Below are 19,814 nucleotides of genomic sequence, written 5' to 3'. Positions count from 1 at the left end.
GTCCACTTTGACCTTTGACTTATGACTTCACAAGACCTGTTCGAGACCTGTTCAAGATCTGTTCAAGACCTGATCAAGAACTGTTCAAGATCTGTATGAGACCTGTTCGAGACCTGTTCGCGACACGATCTATAGCTGTTCAAAGATTGAACATATGATACAGGTCTTGTGACATTAGAGGTCAAAGGTCAAAGTGAACCAAAGTGGCTTACTATCTACTTACATCTGTAAGACATTTCCCTACCTTACTATCTACTGATGTACAGCAGCTATGTCATTACTGCATCAAGGTTACAGTGGAATGATTTCTGCTGTAGTCTTCATGATGGACACTCACGGGCGGATATTACATAAAGATTCCACCGGCCGTAACACTGCGATCAGGCAGACAATGGAAAACAACCTGATTATCTTCTCCATAGTACACTTCAAGTAAATGAATAGCGTAAAACAAAAAGTAGAAATGCCATGCGATCCTACCTCGCGAGCAACCAGGCTACTCGTGGTAAATGCGGGAAGAGAAAGCCAAACACATGAAATTGAAAGTAGAAAATCAATAAACTTAGGAACATGGAACGTCAGAGGTATTCTTCTTCTTCTTATGCCGTCCCCATTAACGGAGGTTGGCGACCACATTTTTAAAAGCTTCTCTGTCTTTTGCAACGTGGAATAATTCGTCTACAGTCATGTTTGTCCAGTCTCGAATATTTCGCAGCCATGACTTCCTCTTTCTACCTATTCCCTTTTTGCCATCGACTCTACCCTGCATGATAACCTGCAGAAGACTATATTTATCATTAATCAGTATGTGTCCAAGGTATGCAGTCTTGTGTACTTTTATTGTTCTCAACAATGTAGAGAAGTACTGGTAACAAACCTTTGTCTCAGTGTACGAAGTAACAAAAACCGGTCTTGATTAGGAGTTGTAACCCTTCTACGGCCTTGACCGGGTCTTCTCGAGTTACTTCCAGTAACAGAAAAACGTGTTAACACTCTCGAAATGGTTGACTGGGTGACGTTAAAACGTTCAGCGACTTCTACTTGAGTGTATCCTTCTTCGCGAAGAGTAACGATTCTAAAATAGTCACATTCTGACAAATTTCGATTTTCTTGCTGCTGGTGGTTCATTTCAAAGAAAAAACACTTAATAAACTTGAAAAACCCCTTTAAACGTTCAGCACAACGTAATCCAACCCAACTAAATTCGAAATAAAATGAAGCACAATTAGCATGTTTTTAATTTTTTTGCAAAAAATGGTAAAAACATTAGCGTTTTTTACCGTTCTTTCGATAAATTTTACAATATACCGGGGGTAACAATAATATATTAGCACAAAAATCGAAACATTAAATTATTTGATTTAACATGGTTTTTAAAATTATGCGTTAATTTTGGAGCTCAGTGTATAAACATGTGTAAATAAGAATTTTCGAAGTGGAAATTAAAACGTCCAGAAACTTATTTTAACCTTCAATTGTGGTTTATTTCCAATAAAATAGTATCTACTTTAAAATGCCACAAGAAAATAGCTTCAGAACAATATTACGAAACCGTTACGGGCTCAGCGTTATTCAAAATTTTCGTAGATTGGAAATTCTTTACAAGAGACTGGCACATTGTCAAAATTCAATTAAATTTTGATGAAGATGTAGAAAAAATAGCTTAATACCAAAGGACTTGAAGTTACGTCCAGAATATTCAAGCAGAAGGTTGGAAAACATTCTACACAGGGCCAGTTTGACCATGATCCGCGAAAGGTTGCAATTTCATAGATCTAATTTATTTTTTGTTGAACAAGATATTGTAAGTATTGAAGATTTGCTTTTCAATGTGACATCAAATTCTGATTTTGATCAAATTATTTTTAGTTTACATTATAGTATATGAAAATTCATATAAGAAACAAAGAAATATACATTTAAATAAATTTAGTATTCTTTTAGAACAAAACGGTATACCTATATACTTTATATAACATCAATAAGAATAATGACGTATTAGCGACAGTGTGAATATATTTAAATGGAACGGAGAGTTTCATACTGTCAAAGGGTCTAAACTTTGCTGTTACTCATCCATCCATTCCAAAATTAGACATAATAAGCTCAGTGGAAAAAATATCTCAATGTTTATCATCCCACGGAAAGGAAGAATACAGAGTATTATGTAAACTTAAATTGAAAAAGTATATTAAAATTGAAGAAAACATAAACAAAGAGGAACTAAAGGGTATAAGATCTTTAAAAAATGACTACTCCATAATCACACTACCAGCAGACCAGGGAAATACAACTGATATAATGGATAAAATTCAATATGAAAACGAAATTAAAGACCTAATAACAAACGGACCTTATACAAAATTAACAAAGGATCCAACAGAATTTGCGAAGTAGAAAGTGAAACGTCAATAAACTTATTTTAACCTTCAATTGTGGCTTATTCCCAATAAAATAGTATCTACTTTAAAATGCCACAAGAAAATAGCTTCAGAATAAACATGTGTAGTTTATATCAGTATTAAATGTAAAAGCTATGCCTGGAGCATACTGTGGATCAGATCATAAACTGCTAAAAATGAACTGCAAGCAAAAACTACCATACAACAAGAAAAATACATCAGAAAAAACAGCTAAGGGTAAATAATACAAAATAATTCCAGATGAAGCTGATAAACAAAGAAAAACCACAAATATATTAGAAGACATAAATAAAACGTGGAATGGAATAAGAAGCTGGATATATTCAGTAAAAAAAGAGTGTAAACCGAGTAAAACCCAAAAGAATAAACATTGGATGTCAAGGGAAATCTTGAATTACTGAAAAAAAGAAGATATATGCTAAATTACAACATACTAATAAAACAGAAAGAAACTGTTTATAACACAATGATAAAGACAACCATATAAATAACGTGTATCAAGTACTGGAGCAGCATGACAAAGCGCTATGAAAGTCATGAACTATTTAAAAAAGTTAAATATTTGGCCCGTGAGTGATTTGGACATGATATGGATTACAGTCGAATGGCCTGATGAGTAGTGCGAATCAACCTCTATCCCCATCCATAAAAATGTATTACCAACCATATGCAGCAATTACAAAACCACAGCCCTTATATCTTATGCAAGAAAATCCTGCTACATATAATCAATAAACGTCTAAAGAACTTTCTATTTCCAGAGATAGCCGAGGATATATAGAAGGATATTCAGAGATATATTCTGAATAGATAATGAGAAAAGTACTGGACAAATGAGATGGAGGATTTATTTATTTATTTATCGTATGGCAATTACAACACATTTGTGTAGAGGGGTGTAGAGCTAGTTCGCGTCCGTAGTAGAATACTACTCGTGCACCCTGGGTAACGCTAAATGAACTAGCACATACTGGCAGTCAGATAATCCTTAGGATCTCCTGACTAAACAACACTTCCAACGAAAGATGAGATGGAGGAATCACTAAAGGATGCAGAAAAATCAGTAATCTGCGACACGCATATATCAAATTTATACTAACAGCGAATGAATTCGAAATGATTACTATCACCAAACGGCTAAGCCGGATAAGCCAAGAATTCAGACTTCAGATTAATACCGGAAAAACAAAAATAATAATCGTAGACAGAGCAAACAATAATCTACCGCACATACAGCAAGTGACAGAACATAGAACCAAAATGTCAATTTTGGAAAAGCTTCATATAAAAGATAGGCTATTAAAATAACACACCATAACAAGGGCTCAAGAAATGAGGAGCAGGGAGACCGAAATATCAGAAAAGTAGTAGAAAACTTTTATTAAACAAAAAAATTATGTTGTATTAAAGATAATAAACGTTATAAAGGGAATATTATCGCATGTAATTGTGAAATGAACTATCAGTTATATGAAATATTAATTAAGCTTAAAATGGTCAAGAACACCAGAACAGATATAAAGAAGAATACATAGTAATAATATTCATAGAACAATTAAGTTGTCAATTTATGAATCTGTTCAACCAAAAGTAGAAAATTATATTTGCTATAAATTAACCACAATTTCAGTTTAAAATATGTTTATTTTGACGTTTCAATTTCGACTCCAAAACTCGTTCTCTAAAGAGCATTTTTCTCTTAAAAAAAACTATTTTCGAAGTGGAAATTGAAAATTCAAAATAAATATATTCTAAACCAAAATTTGTGATTAATTATCAATAAAAGTAGTACCTAATATTAAAATGTCACATGAAAATAACTTCAGAACAATATAAAGAATTCTAAATTGAAATAAAAGAGTTTAATTAAAATTAGAATAGTAAGCACTTATTTTTGGGCATTTAAAATTATACACCTATGACATATAATATTTAAATTTTATCATACAGTAATCAATCAGTGCTTAACATAACATAATTTTAACGGTAGATCAGAACCTAAACCTTTTTACTGACGGTAGATAGACGGTAGGTAGAAGCCAGTAGAAACTTTAAAAACAAACTAATATCAGTATGTAATCAAATAATTACTTACCGGTGTCTCTTTTAAAGTTATAATCCAGTTTTAATCAATTTCACCACTAACAAGACAATCCCGTTTCACAAAAACGTCCAAACCAACCAACTAACATCCCAAAACTTAACAAAAGTCAGAGTACTATCGGTAAAGAAGATAACACATGTCTGAAAGACAAAAGACACTCGAAATGCGATGATTACACCTGGCGTTCGCGAACGTTAACAGGTAGGTCTTGAATAAAATACGAAATGACTTTTTACCTTCTTCGGCGGAAGTCGGAGCAGATCGGAGATACGGCTGAAATGGAAGGTGTAAGTTGTAGTTGACTGAGTAAGACTGAAGAATTCCAAAGAAAAGTTGCTTTCTTTAAAACAACTTTATAGCCGAAGATGACTTTATGAATAAACTAGAACAGAATTTCCTTATACCAGAGTTCATGACTTGTTTAAAAGAAGAAAGATTGTAAAAGATAATACCTGGTACAATTAAAAGACAACAAGTTAATAGTGCAACAATTAGAGGCTAATAATTACCTTTATAAATAAAATTGACTACATAATAATAAAAATTAGATACAAAAACTTAGAATAGAATAGAAATATGCTTATTGTCACTGAAAATTGTACAATTTTATGGACAAAGCTTACAAAATGTCAAAAAAATAACAATAACAATTTAAAATTTACTGAAATTACATAAATCGTCAATATCACAGAATCACAAAATAAAAGATAATAAAACATACAATCCTTTGCTAAATTTAACTAAATTCCAATTTGCATAATAAAACCTTACAAACTAATAAGTTTAAGTTGCTGCATGGGATAGTCAAATATATAGAAAAATACTTTATGTTACTTGTACCTAAACGTACTGTAATTTCTTAGTTATTCGTTAAGAAACTCTTCCACTGAATAATATGGTCTTTTAGATAGATGGGCTTTTGTCATTTTATGGAACTTAAGGGAAGAAGTTTTGCAGCTTGTAGTTGCAAAGGGAGATGCTTGTATTTTTTTGCCGAATATAATATAGATTTCTTTACTAACTCAGTGAACGGAATCTAGAAGTTAAAATTCTGGTGGAGTAGTCATGGGGTCTTACTGGAAAAACATGTAAGTGTTTATGATTTAAGCAAGCAGTTTATAAAATATATAAAGACGGAAGAGTAAAAAGTAGCTTCTGCAATGTGTTATTCTACTGAGGCGAAAAAGATACCGTATTGCTCTTGTTTGTAATTTAAAAATAACATCAGATTGGGCAGGCGTACCAGAACCCCAAAACGGAAGAACATATCGAAGATGAGACTCAAACAAAGAAAAATATGTTACTTTGGAAGATGCTAAATTGATTTCCTTCGAAACAGATCTTATTGCGTGGTGGGATGAGGCTAGTTTCTTACTTAACAAATCGATACAAAGGGACCATTTTAGGTTGCTCTCTATAAAAATACCAAGAAATTTTAGAGAATGAACGATACTGATCTGGCTGTTATTTAGAAGCAAGTGTTAACGATCTCGTGTATAGGATAATGCTACCGTCTTATCCACGTTAAAAGAGAGTAAAGTAGAGTCGGACCAGGTTTTTATGTTTAGTAGATCACAAGTTATAGTTGCATGAAGAGTTGCAATATTCGAGGTTCTCCAGGTGATACTGGTATCATCAGTAAAAAGAAAAATTTTTCCATCGATTTTCAAGTTAGTGATGTCATTTATTAAGATAAGGAAAAGTAGAGGACCCAATACTGAACCTTGTGGGACTCCACATACAATGCTTTTGTGATTAGAATTAATATCATTTGTTCTAACTAGTTGTTTCCTATTCCTCAAGTAAGCTTGGAAGCAATTCAAAGAAATACCTCTAATTCCGTAGAAATGTAGTTTTTTTTATTAAAATGACAGAAAACATAGCATCACTGGTACATTTATTAGATAAAAAGCCGAACTTACTTTGTGATAAAATATTGTTTTCAACGAGAAATGACATAAGTCGGGCTTTTATAAGTCTCTAAATAATTTTGGATTTTGGATAGGACTGGCAGTAAGGAAATAGGTCTATAGTTGCAGACATTCAATTTTTCCCCACCCTAATGAAGAGGAATAATAATGGCTGTCTTTAGGTACCCTGGAAATATACCTTTTTCAACGGAATCATTAATTAGGTTCAGAATTTAGATAGGTTCCTTTGTACTTGGCGATATATTCAGTGACAAAGGCGCCTTGATGTACAGTAGTGAACGCATATTCTTGGCTGATATGCGTATAATACCAGAAGAAAAAAAAAATACCAGGAGTAGATACCATAACACGATGTAATGCAAGTGAGATTAAAAGAAATTTAAAGGCGATAAACTAGATTAACACTGGATATTACAAAAATTAAAGAAACAGTGATATATCAAAAAAACATTAAGAGGGTTAAAAAAAAAACATAAAAAACATTTTTGCAAGTTAGAAAAAAACTAAATGATGTCAACAATTTTAACATGAGAAAAGTCGAGAAAAAGTGACACAACGTTCCTAAAAGCACAATTAAAGGCAGCGCAGAAAGCGCAGAGAGGAGAAATGTTACGCAGATAAATGAATTTTTTTTTTCTTTTATTGTATAATGGCTTTGGCATAGCCAATTAGCCAGACTATTTGTGGTAGTTACAATTTTTGATTTTATTACCTAAGCCTATTTATAATATAAATTTACAGGAAGTAATATGTTCGTATACACATTCAATTTTTGACATACTTACAATTTTTAATTGAATACCTAAAACTACTTATAATTTAAATTTACAGGATGTTATGTATTCGTAGATACATTTTAATATCTGCTTATTATTTGAAAAAATAATTGTATTTAAATTGACAGGCAATAAACAATTTAGCTCAATTAGTTTTTCATACATCATTTTGATACTTTGTTTGTACTGTCCACACTCGAATATAAAGTGCTGCAGATCTCCCACTTTACCACAGGAGCAATATGGGTTATTAGTAATACCTATGCTGTGTTTGTATGCAGGAGTGAGTGCGTGGTTTGATCTTATTCTGTTTATTGTTTTTATAAATAACCTATTTGTCTCATATTTGAACCATCTCTCATTGGGTATTAGTGGTTGGCAAGCTCTAAATTTTATTCCAGTTGTACTTTGGTTTTATAAACGTTGCCATGTTTGTTTGCAGTTGTTTCTACTGATATTATCTATGTCTGCTACTGGAAGAAGTATGTTGTTTATATTATGTTTGGTTAAAGCTGCAGATTTAGCTAATTTGTCGACTTTTTCATTTCCTAATATTCCAGAGTGTCCTTTTACCCAACAAATAATAATCGAGCTACCTGCGCAAATAATATCATAATGTAACTTCTTTATTTCTATCTCAATATGGTTTAGGTTTTTTGTGGTTTTGATAGAAGTGAGTTTGTCCATAATGCTTCTACAATTAGTCAGAATGATATAATTATTCATACCAATAGAGGACTGAACTGACAGAACTGCAGTTCTGCATATTTTAACGCAAGAAATAAAGCTGATAGTTCGGCAGTATATATTGAAGCTTCATTGGGCAATCGACATGATTCTTTGTAATCAGAATTCCAGTGATATATTGCACAACCCGTTTTTTTTTTTAATTTTAGAGCCGTCAGTAAAAATATATTGAAATGCAGGCCACTTATCTTTAATTATTTTATTGATCATACTTCCTGGAAGATTTGAATCCATATAATATGTTTCTATTATCTTAGAGAAGAGAGTCTTAGGAGGTCGCGTATAAATTGGTGGTATTTTATTTTGATACAATTGTTCTTCAAATATTGTTAGTTTCCTATAACTTTCAACGAATATGGGAGTTTTTTTGTTACTCCACTATTTATGGCTTAAGTCTAATATATTCAAGTTACGAATATTTTTTAAATAGCTGGAGTTTTTTGATATACCTCTAGCTACAAACTTATCTGTACAAAACTGTCTGCGTAGTGTAAGGGGTGGCTCTTTAGCTTCAATTTCAATAATACTAATAGGAGTAGATTTTATGTAACCAAGACATAGCCTCAAACATTTATTCTTTTGGGTTTCAATTTTATTAAGATGTCCTGTTGACACAGACCCATATAAATGACAACTATAATCGAAAATTGATCGAATCATTGAGCGATAAAATAGCAATGCAATATTCGGATCAGCTCCCCAATTGGTTTTACAAAATGCTCTAAGGATATTCATGGAGTTTTCCGATTTTTTTATAATAGAATTAATTTGATACTTCCATAACAGTTTACGATCCAAATATGTGCCTAGATATTTTACACAATTTTTGATTGGAAATTCTATTTTTCCTAGTTTAAAGTTACCTTGGGGAGTTTGGCGTTTTTTGAAAAAAAAAACAAATTTCAGTCTTTGTAGTTGATATTGATAAGCCTAGAGAATGGTAATAACTTTTTACACAATCTAGTGTAGATTCGAGTTGACGCCTACAAATGTCAGGGTAGAATGGGAGGTATACAACACAACATCATCTGCAAACTGCAATATATTAGAGTGTGGAGGTACTATTTGTTCTAGATCTATATTATACAATGAAAAAAGAAGTATACTTAAAATACTACCCTGTGGTATACCTATATTCGTTAGCCTTGGCGCTAAAAGTGTCTCATTTATTTTTAAGTATGTCCATCTATTCTTGTACAAGATAAATGAATTAAAATACAAAGAACTATAAAGAAAAATAAAGGGGTTTTAAAATAAAGCAGGAAAAATCTGTAATGTCATTTAAGAAATGGAAAAACTATTAACTAGCATTATGGGAATAAGTGGTATGGGTTGGAGATATACAGGTCACCCTGTAAACAAAGGTCAAAGAATTTACTCAGAAAATATTAAGAATGAATAACATATAAATAAAATGAGCCCAATTCTGGATAATAAAATACCTAACTACGTCATCTCGTAACCACTTCGTATCTGTATATAAAGAATGATCCCAGTCAAGATAAATACAATTCTTATAGGAACCAACGTCATTCAGTGTATGCTCCTTCATCATCAGAGTTAGGCAAATATGCATATTCAAATATTCACATAAATATGCACGACTTTTGTCAATAATATTTAAAATAAAATTGATTTCCTCAAGAATATGCAGAAAAAATTCAACAGAACATTAAAAAAACACACTTACTGATATGATAGGAGGTAGGTATTTCAGGAACAAAAGCATAATTTATTTTTAGAAAATGAATTTGGTGTTAAACGATTTTATATTTAAATATTCGTTAAGTAGCAGAAATTGCTAGATTGTTACCATCAGAAAATTGTCATCAGAGGCGTAAAAAAGACAGCCTCTAGCCAGGTTCCACTTCTTGTCACCACTTTTAGTTGAGTAAGTGGTGTGTTAGAAAGCCTGTCTTTATGCAGTTGAAGTCTTAATGGCTCCTTTACAAACACTTTTTTACACTAGAAATTAAATCATGGACAGGAGAAAAGTTTGTTCTAATTATTTCAGTAACCCTATTAATACCATGGACTAAACATTTCAAATGAATCATTTTGGGATAAATATTTGTAATTTTTTTCCTACCTTTACCATATATAAAACAATAAAACAGCATCAGACAAAAAAGCAAGAGTTTCTCGTGAGATACAGCAGTTGGACAGTAAAAGTTGGACAATTTTTCCTGAATAGAACATGCAATTGTTAAAGAATTTGCAATTTACTATTTTTATTGGAAATAAGCCACAATTTTACTTTAAATTAAGTTTATTTGACGTTTCTCAAAATACAAAACAATTATTAAAAATTAGTAAATTAAACAAATTTTGTTTTGGTACTTGGTGAAAATTCTTCTAATAATTAAATTTTATTATTCATTTATATTGACAATTCAGACATACATATATTATACATTTTAACGTAGACGAATTTTTAATGATATTGCCAATATTGCTCAGTTACGTTCCACGGCCGACTTTATTGTAAGATTTGATTACATGAAATCAACTTTAACTTAAGAATACAGGTCAGAAAAAATCATAGCATGTGATTCGCAAAAATTTTACGCAAAAAGTACATACAAATTAAAGAAAGAAAAGTTGAAATCCATCAATAAGAACCAGAGATACAGTTAAAAGCTCCTTCCGCTCCATCGCTCCCGTGAGTTTCAAGGCTGGTCAACTTTAAGTGTCAAATTTTGAAGCTTTGTGGACGATTCCGTTTAAATGCAATCTTGTTCGAATTTGACACATTTACACTTTAAAGTATGTTTTTTTAAATGGTGCTAATTATATCTCTTAATAGTTATAAACAGAGCTGATGTGAATTAAAAAAAAAAAAAAAAACAAAGAGACTAACTTCGTCTCAAATTTTTCTAGGACAACTTTTTAAATCTCTTTCAACAAGTTTAAAGAAACTCTTTTTAAATTTAATGAAAAACGCAAGCTTTCCAAACATGAAACAATTATTTTCCTTCAGGCAATAGTTAACAAGATATTTTAATTGTTTATAAACAGAAAATCGGCATATTTTTGCAAAATGATTTTGCAATATTTAAAATTATTTTTCTTTATTTTTTTTTTTTAATTTTGATAATCTTCTTACATATGCTGTTCGTAGAATTACTGTAACTTCATTATATTATGACTTATATTGATGCAAAAAATTTAATTTAGGAAAAACAAATAAAATAACTTTTTTCCATAGCTAATGTTTTAAGTGTTGCTATAACAACAACTGTTTTGAGTAGATAAAGGATCACTTTAACCGCAAGGGTAGATGAAGTGACACTTTAACAGCAAGAGTAGATAAAATGTTTTAACTTTTTTTATTCAATAAAATTTACAAATTCAAACACATTAAGGATTAAAAACAACTGAAATTTTACAATTAACATTATTAGAAATATCTATTTTTGGAGCATCACAACTTGTGCTCGTTTGCTTAAACACTTGATTCGAGGTACTTGATTGATTTTCTGGTCCGCCAAGTATACACTTGGATACAGCAATCTTATTGCTTATTGACTCTTCAATGTAAGATTCTGTATTCATTTCGTATTTATTCACTTTGTACACAAAACGCAACAATATTCTCCACAAAAACCAAAACGTAACATTTGTTTGACATTTGTTGACAGAGTAATTCATATCCCCAGCAACGGAGCAACACAATTGCGATTTTTGTGCTAAAAATTAGAATTTTCTTTGAAATTCTATTTTTTACCTGAATTTGAAGTCTTGCTATAGAAAAAAATGTTAAAAATTTTTAACACACGACGATAAAATTGCATTATGTTCTCGAGCATAATTAGCGTCGCGACTGACGTCTCGACGCTAACAAACGCTCTCGAAGATAAAGTACAATTTTATCGTCTTGTACAATAAACATTTATTAAACTGTTTAACCGATTGCTTTGCAATTTTTATCATATTTTAAGCACCATAAGTCACAAAATGTTGTGTAATATGAAGGTTTTAAGTTTATTTTCAAAAAGTTATTAACGTTAAAAAAAACGAAATTTTTAACTTATTTTAAAACTTTCTAGGCAACTAATGAGGATAGAAATATTTAAAAACGTCATTTTGAAGGGTTTTAACTAAATTATAAGTTTCGTATTCTTAAAATTGTTTCAAATACTTCACTTTTTGCTGATAGACAAAATAAGCGAAAATTTACCGTTTTTGACCTTATTTTGCTAATAACTAATTAATTCCAAAAAATCAAATGCATGAAATTTTCTTACTATAGTAAGAATATACCATAGTACTCAAAACAACTGTGATTTGCCTGTAGGGGCCTGTGTCAACAACAGGGGACTTTTTTGCCTATTTCATTGAACTAATTGCCATTTTTCGACAAACACCAGTTCAACATATTTTATATGATGCCTTTCATACATATTTTAAAGAATTTTTATAGACCCAGACGGACTTTTGATTCAGTTACTACACAACAAATTTCCAGTTCTAAGACAATCAATCGATATTAAATTTATTTTCCACAATGTTTGTTTTTGATAAAAAACTACAAATTTTTTGCCGCTTATTTACGCCATAACTCTAGAACACCAGTTAAGTGAAGTCGAATATTTTCAACGTTGTGTTGTAATAAACCAATTTCCATTGAACACATCGAATAATTAAGTTTTGACTTCTAAAAATGAAAAACCTACCGAAATGAATTCTATTGATGTTCCAAACGTTTTATTAATTAAATTGAAAGGTTTCGTGAGCATTTAATTAAAACGTTTATACAACAAAGGATGGACCGAAGCGGCTAATTTGAAATTAAACGAAAAGGGTATTCGACAAACGTGTACTAAATTAATTTTAAGAAACAAGTAGAGAAGTGCGTGGAAGGAACACAAAACAAAGACGAAATATAAATGCAATTATTTGTGTAAAAAAATCTGTAAGGTTCTTCGAACATTAAGTTAACGATATTCGAATATATTTATAAAGAAATATTTATAACCGCATCTCTGTAAAAAAACTTTTCGGGACGCCTAGTAGATGTGCAATATTGAAACTATTTATTATTAAAAAGATGCATGAAAGGGTGGTTTATTAAACAAAACAATTAATAATAAAATATTCAGAATTTTAACGAATACAAAATTATTACATTATTAATTCAATAATTTAAGACCAAATTTGGCAAATATTGTCAGCTCTTTCGTCAGATACTTGGGTGAAAGAATTTCTAGCCGAGGGGGAGAGTCGAAGAGATACACTTGCCTGGCATATAAAGCATCGTGCCATATGATATAGGTATATATTAATATAAATAATAGTTCCCCTTTATACCGCTACTGCAGTTTTGGGATTGGACGTGTACGAACTCATCACTATATAGCCCCCCATAAAATTATTATACCCTCGGAGATATAGTAAACTGATCACCGGCATCCTTTGGAGATTAGTAAACTCATCACCGCAGACAGGTAAACTCATCACCGGGATTTTTGCCTGGTTTCTAATGCGAAAGATTGCCTCTTACCTGTTATACTTCTCGTTTATGTGATAATTTAATAAATTCAGAAATTATTTTAAGCAAGTTGCTTTAAAATTTAACTGAGATATTAATGTCTCACGGTGTGGCCTATTAGACGTATCTGCCAATCTAAATGGTTTTGAGATCTAAAAATTTGGTTACATAGGATTTCGATAGTGAACTTTAAAATGAAAATATTTGTCAACATGTGCTATTTTTGTTTATATGGGAAGTAGTCCCAACTTCGTTATTTGATTTTCATTGCATTTTTATATTTCTCATCGAATTCTCGAGATAATTTGTTAAGCATACATTCGGTCTAAGTCTTACTGTTTTAGCGTTATTTGACTATCTTGAAAATAATAGACGCTTTTGGACAGGAAGTAAATATAAAATGTCTAAGAAATAGGAAAAGCTAAAAACTTGAGTGTGCTATTAGTGCATTGAAGTCGAAGGAAACTTAACTTTTTACACGTGCAAAGCTTTACATTTTATGGCATCATTGGTGGAAATTTTTAAATTTGAAGTAATCAGCAATGCATTTATTATGACAGAATGTATCAAAATGCTTAAGTACAGCTTTCTGTACTTTATCTTTCAATGACTTGTACAAAGATCCCACAATTAGAGTGCTTTTAAAAGCAATTTTTTTACATTTTTTGGTTAGTTTTCGCCATTATTTGTAAGAGTCAGATGAGTTGTTCATTTCATTTTATAAACATCATGGTAACTAACCTCAATTAGTGTAAGATACAAAATAATTTTTATTCTGTAATTTGTACTAATTTTGTTTATTGTAGCACCCTAATGATGCAAATAAAAATTTGCGAAAGCTTGGTAGACTAAAAAGAGTACTTCTTTATCCTATCTTCAGCTGCATACCCAAATAGTTGTGTTCTGTAGTCTAACTGATCAGCAGTATATATATATACATATATATATATATATATATATATATATATATATATATATATATATATATATATATATATATATATATAAGGAGTCCAATTAAGTCGGTACCATATAGAAAATTTTTTTATTTGTAGTTTTATGAAAAAAAATTTATTTTCTAGTTTTGAATGATCTAGAACTTCAATCATCAGAATCAGATATTAGTATTCTTCAGTCATTTACGCGGTTTGTTAAACAACAAAATTTAATATCTGATCATTGTATTCTAGGTTTTAGATCATTTAAAACTTTTTATGTAACATAATTATTTTATATAACAAAATTCATAAAACTAAAAATAAAAAGGTTTCACATATAGTGCCGACTTAATTGGATACCCTATATATATATATATATATATATATATATATATATATATATATATATATATATATATATATATATATATATATATATATATATATATATATATATATTATAACAATGTGACTTTAACAATTTAATTAGAAATCTCAAAATGTAATATCAGAAAAGGTAATCTACAGCAACAAAGTAATATTATGCCTTGCCTACAAGAAACATATTACAGTTAACTTAAAGAACTTAATTACGCTGATTTTTTTTGTGTTTGATCAGGATGATTCGCGAAAACCAGTGCGAAACGACTAAACAAAAACGGTATAAAATTTCTATACACCATACTAGTGTAGTGATTTTATTTTCAAAACGTGTTATATTTTTATTTAATTATCCTTCCTAAATGTCTCTAACTCCGACAGATGCTACAAGGGCGGTGACTTTAGTTCAAGATGGTCGTAGCCAATATTATGCAGCTGAAATATTGGCTGTTAGTCGATCTTCGGTTCAAAGAGCAGTTCGGCGTTTTAGCGACACCGGTAACTTTACAAGAAGACCAGGATCAGGTCGTAGAAGGGTAACATCCGAAAGATATGATCGATTTCTGGTCTCATGATGTCTGAGAAATCGGCATCTAACTTTAGTTGAACTGGCAAATCGTCTGATCGAAGTGAGAAATGTGGATGTAAGCAGATGGACAGTTCGTCGACGACTTGTAGAAGGTAATTTATTATCCAGAAGGCCAGCCCTATCACCAATACTATCCATAGAACATCGCAGAGCTCGCCTTTCTTTTGCAAGAGAACATGAAAACTGGAGTGATGCAGATTGAAGCAATGTATTGTTCTCAGATGAGTCCAGTTTTTTTTTAAGGTCAACAGACGGCCGAGAAAGGGTTTGGAGAGCGATATTTTCAATGTAATATTGCGGAAAGAAGTTATCGGGGGGGCTCCGTTATGGTTTGGGCTGGTATCAGTTCAGAAGCCGATACTGATTTAGTTATTGTAGATAGAGGTTCTATGACTGCTGCAAGATACATAACAAGTATTTTAGATCAGCATGGGGTACCTTTTGCTCCTTTCATTGGACCTAATTTTATTTTTATGGACGACAACGCGCGTCCTCACCGTGCTAGAATCGTCAACCAATATATAGAGGAGGTGGAAATTAGCCGTATGAACTGGCCAGCTTGCAGTCCCGATCTCAATCCCATAGAACATCTATGGGATATGATGGGAAGACGTCTTCGAGCACGAGTACCCAGTCCAAACAACTTGGTTGAACTTACAGCGGCTCTTCAAGAGATATGGGACCAATTGGATCAATTTAATATCCAGAGGTTAATTACCTCAATGCCTAGACGTATACAGGCTGTTATAAGGGCCCGAGGGGGAAACACTAGATATTGATTTATTATCAATGTTTTTCTTAAGTTCAGAAAGTTTTGAATATTCTTGTATTTTTGAGTTTTGGCGTATGTCTCTATAAATAAATGATTTTTTTGGATAATCTGTAAAAATTATTTTAATCTAACATATAACTATTAATCTAAGTATAACAATATACTTTTACATATATACCTGATTTAAAACTAATATCTTCAAACGTTTTCTTCTTTCAGCAAATAATACCCATGGATCGATTTTTTTGCACCTGAGTGTAGATTCTAAACATTAAGCAAAAATTTTTGTTATATTAGACTTCCGTACTAATATTATTTTTGTTCTAAATTAAATTCTTTGGTTAATTTATTTAATTTTTTCCTTTTTTTTTTACAACTTACTTAGGCGTAAAACAAAGTCCTTAATAGGAATTTTAATTAATATTTTTGAATTCATAAAATAACTGCGTTTAAAGTGAACAGTTTGGCACTTCTTGCGCTAATTATATTCACTTCTTTCAGACCCTATAGAAAATTAAAATCCTATAAGAAATTTTATCTTTTATTTCAGCGTTAATCAAGTTTATCAAAAAGGTTTTTGAGCGAAAAAACTGCTTTTTTATAGCTTATGAATTATTTGAATTATGCTTGACATTTTTATTATTCGCATAATTATCTTTTTTCTGTGTATTTTTGTTGGCTTACGTTTGGAGTTACGTTTTTGCAATTGTCTTTATTGTAAGCGCCTATATTTCTGTGTGCTGCTATACTATAATGTAAGTATGTATATGTATGTATACTGTAAGCCTACTGCTTACACCTCACTATTACTGCAGCCACGCATCATGTTTTAAATATAGGATCTTTAATTAAGCACTTTCTTTCTTTAAATTTACAAGACAAAGGTATCAAATACACGACCCCACGAAAAATTGGCAGCTCCATATTTTTTGGTATATTATATATGTAACGATGTTATGAGTAAGTTTAGTTGATAAGATAGTTTCGTGCTGTAAACTTATAAATAAATATACTTATATAAATTCTAACCGCTCGTTTTATTTAATCTCGCTACAATATTTTTATTGTATTGTACTTACAATTTTTTTTCTCTCTAGTTACAAAATTACTTTATTTCACTCTTACTAAGTAAGGTAAAACCGGGTGAGATGCCGCGGCGGGTGAGATGCCGCACCCCCTCTCTAGACGAAACTTGAAGTGTCATCAACGAAATGTGCCTACAGTACATTAGTCACTAGCAAAGCTGTATAATGGCTGTATGTTGTGCGGGTGTGTGGTTAGAGTTACTGAATCAGTGTATTCGAAAATTTCATTTTACTACATTGTATCTAAACATTTTATTGATTTTTACTTAAAGATCTAAAACTAAAGAAATGTAAATAATAGATAGCTGTAATATTATTATGGATCTAGTACTTGTCCTGTTGAATAACTTCGTTAAGTTACGACAATAATAAGCAATTTTGAAACACAAATATAGCGTGCGGCATCTCTCCCATTGTTGTGGGGAGAGATGCCGCTAGTAAGCCTGGGTGAAATGCTGCATATATTTTTTGAATGTTTTTGGTTAATACCAAACTATAATTATTTTACAAAGCAGCAGCAGCTAAAAATAATTAAATTAATTTATTACAAAGTTTTAAATACCATTAATATATATATTTGTTTTGTTGCAGAAAATTCCAACTAATTATAAAAGAGTATCAAATAGAGGTTCGCGGACCCAAACTAATTTGGATGCTGCCACAAATCTTATACAGAACCAAAATGTCAGTATCCGATCAGCTGCAAAGTCGATCGGTGTTCCCGAAAAAACCTTAAGAAACAGAATAGCAAAAAACAATTTTTTAAAGCAAGCAATGGGTCCTGCACCATTGCTTGGTTATGACGCTGAGCGAAAATTGGTCCAATACATTAATGCATTACAAATTCGTGGATTTGCGCCTACAAGAAGAGCTGTAAGGAAAATAGCCTTTAACCTTGCTGAGGCGATGGGTTAAAAGCTCAACTTTAATAAAGCAAAAAGAATTGCTGGTGCAGATTGGTTTAAGTTGTTTATGAGAAGGAATGGTACTCTTTCGGTTCGCAAAGCTCAAGGATTATCCAATGCTCGAGCAGAAGGCATGAACAAGAAGGAATATAAGGAATACTTCGAGCTCTTACATGAAACGTTAACTGAACACCACCTCATCAACAAACCTGGTAGCATCTGGAACGTAGACGAATCAGGCCTATAACTAAATAATGAACCTGGCATTGTTGTGGCTAAAAAAGGCAGCGATGTACATGTCACGACAATCAACGGAAAGAGGAGAGACGGTAACAGTGGTAGCTTGCGCGAATGCTGAAGGTGCCTTCTTACCTCCTTTCTGTATTTTTAAAGGTATCAAAAAACAACAAATTCGGCAAGAATTAATGCCCGCAGGAGCGGCTATCGAAATGAGAAAGGAATCAGCCTACATTGATGAAAATATATTCATGAAGTGGTTTCGAGATCACTTTAACCCACGAAAACCACCAGGCAAGTGTTTGTTACTTTTAGATGGTCATGGCTCACATACAAACTCTCCCGATATTTTGACATGTGCTTCCAATAATGATGTTGTAGTTCTATGTCTACCAAGCCACACCACGCAATATTTACAACCACTCGACAGGTCCTTTTTTAAGCACTTAAAGGCCCACTCGCAGCAAGCGAGTGGGGAAACGCTAATCCTGGAAAGAAATTAGAGAGGCGTCATTTCGGAGAACTGCTTGCTCAAGCTTGGTCAAAATCTGCAACTGTGCAGACAGGTATTTCAGGATTCAGGGCATGTGGAGTCTACCCTTTTAAACCTTCAGCTATTCCCGAAGACGCATTTCTCGCAAGGACAGACTATGATTCCGCACCATCTGACCAAGAATCAAATGATGAAGACGAAATTCCTGTCCCATCAACCAGTTCTGATCCTTCTCCTGTCACTGATCCTTCCACTGTCACTGATCCTTCCACTGTCACTGATCCTTCCACTGTCACTGATGCAACACTTGAAGAAGCATTTGCAAACCAAGACGTAGCCACTGAGAATTTTTTAATGGGTAAAGAAGATTTGACCACACCATCGACCTCTAAAGAAGTCACTACAATCATCGTCACGCCCATAAAAGATAACTTGCCGTGTTTGCGGGGAAAGTCAACTCCGACAAAACTCCTTCTCGAGGTTTCCCCAATTCCCACACCTATTTCAAGGAAGCCATCTTCAAGAAAACAGTCAGCTCAGGTGTTAACCTCGCCAGAAGTAATAGCTGACAAAACCAAGAAATGCTTGGCTCTTGTTGACAGAAAAAAAAAGATAAAGAAAAGAAATTAACTAAAGGGAAGAAAACTGAAAATAGTAATAAAAAAAAGAATGCAAATGTAAGAGGCTATAAAAAGAAAAAAAAATATGCTCGAAAAGAAGACAGTTCTTCATCTGAGTCTGACTTTGTTTTAAGTTCAAGTGAGGACGAGTCGGTGCACGACAGTAATGTTTGTGTAGAGTGTTATTATAAGAGAAAATTATAACACAACAACATCTAACGCAGATTGGCTTGAGTGCATCAAGTGTGCTAGATGGATGCATGAAACCTGCACATTGTATGAAGTAAGGTGTAATATGTGTGGCCGTGCAGAATTGAAAAAA

The 19,814-nt window shown here is 32.0% G+C and overlaps 1 protein-coding gene across 3 annotated transcripts in view; it reads right to left on the bottom strand.

Annotated features, from left to right (window-relative positions):
* The window catches only part of LOC140437662 (uncharacterized), a 297,351-nt gene that overhangs the window by 212,040 nt on the left and 65,497 nt on the right, over positions 1–19,814 (bottom strand). For 2 of the 3 annotated variants that reach the window (XM_072527306.1, XM_072527305.1), the window contains exon 1: positions 4,519–4,723. The exons of the other annotated variant lie outside the window; for it this stretch is intronic. The gene's annotated coding sequence lies outside the window, so the exon portion shown is untranslated. Of the gene's footprint in view, positions 1–4,518; positions 4,724–19,814 lie in introns of those variants that run through there. 3 annotated transcript variants of the gene reach the window in all.

Source organism: Diabrotica undecimpunctata, chromosome 3 (genome assembly GCF_040954645.1).
Source record: "Diabrotica undecimpunctata isolate CICGRU chromosome 3, icDiaUnde3, whole genome shotgun sequence".
NCBI lineage: Eukaryota > Metazoa > Arthropoda > Insecta > Coleoptera > Chrysomelidae > Diabrotica > Diabrotica undecimpunctata.
The sequence above is the reverse complement of the archived record's forward strand: the minus strand, read 5'-3'. Positions and strand labels throughout refer to the sequence as shown.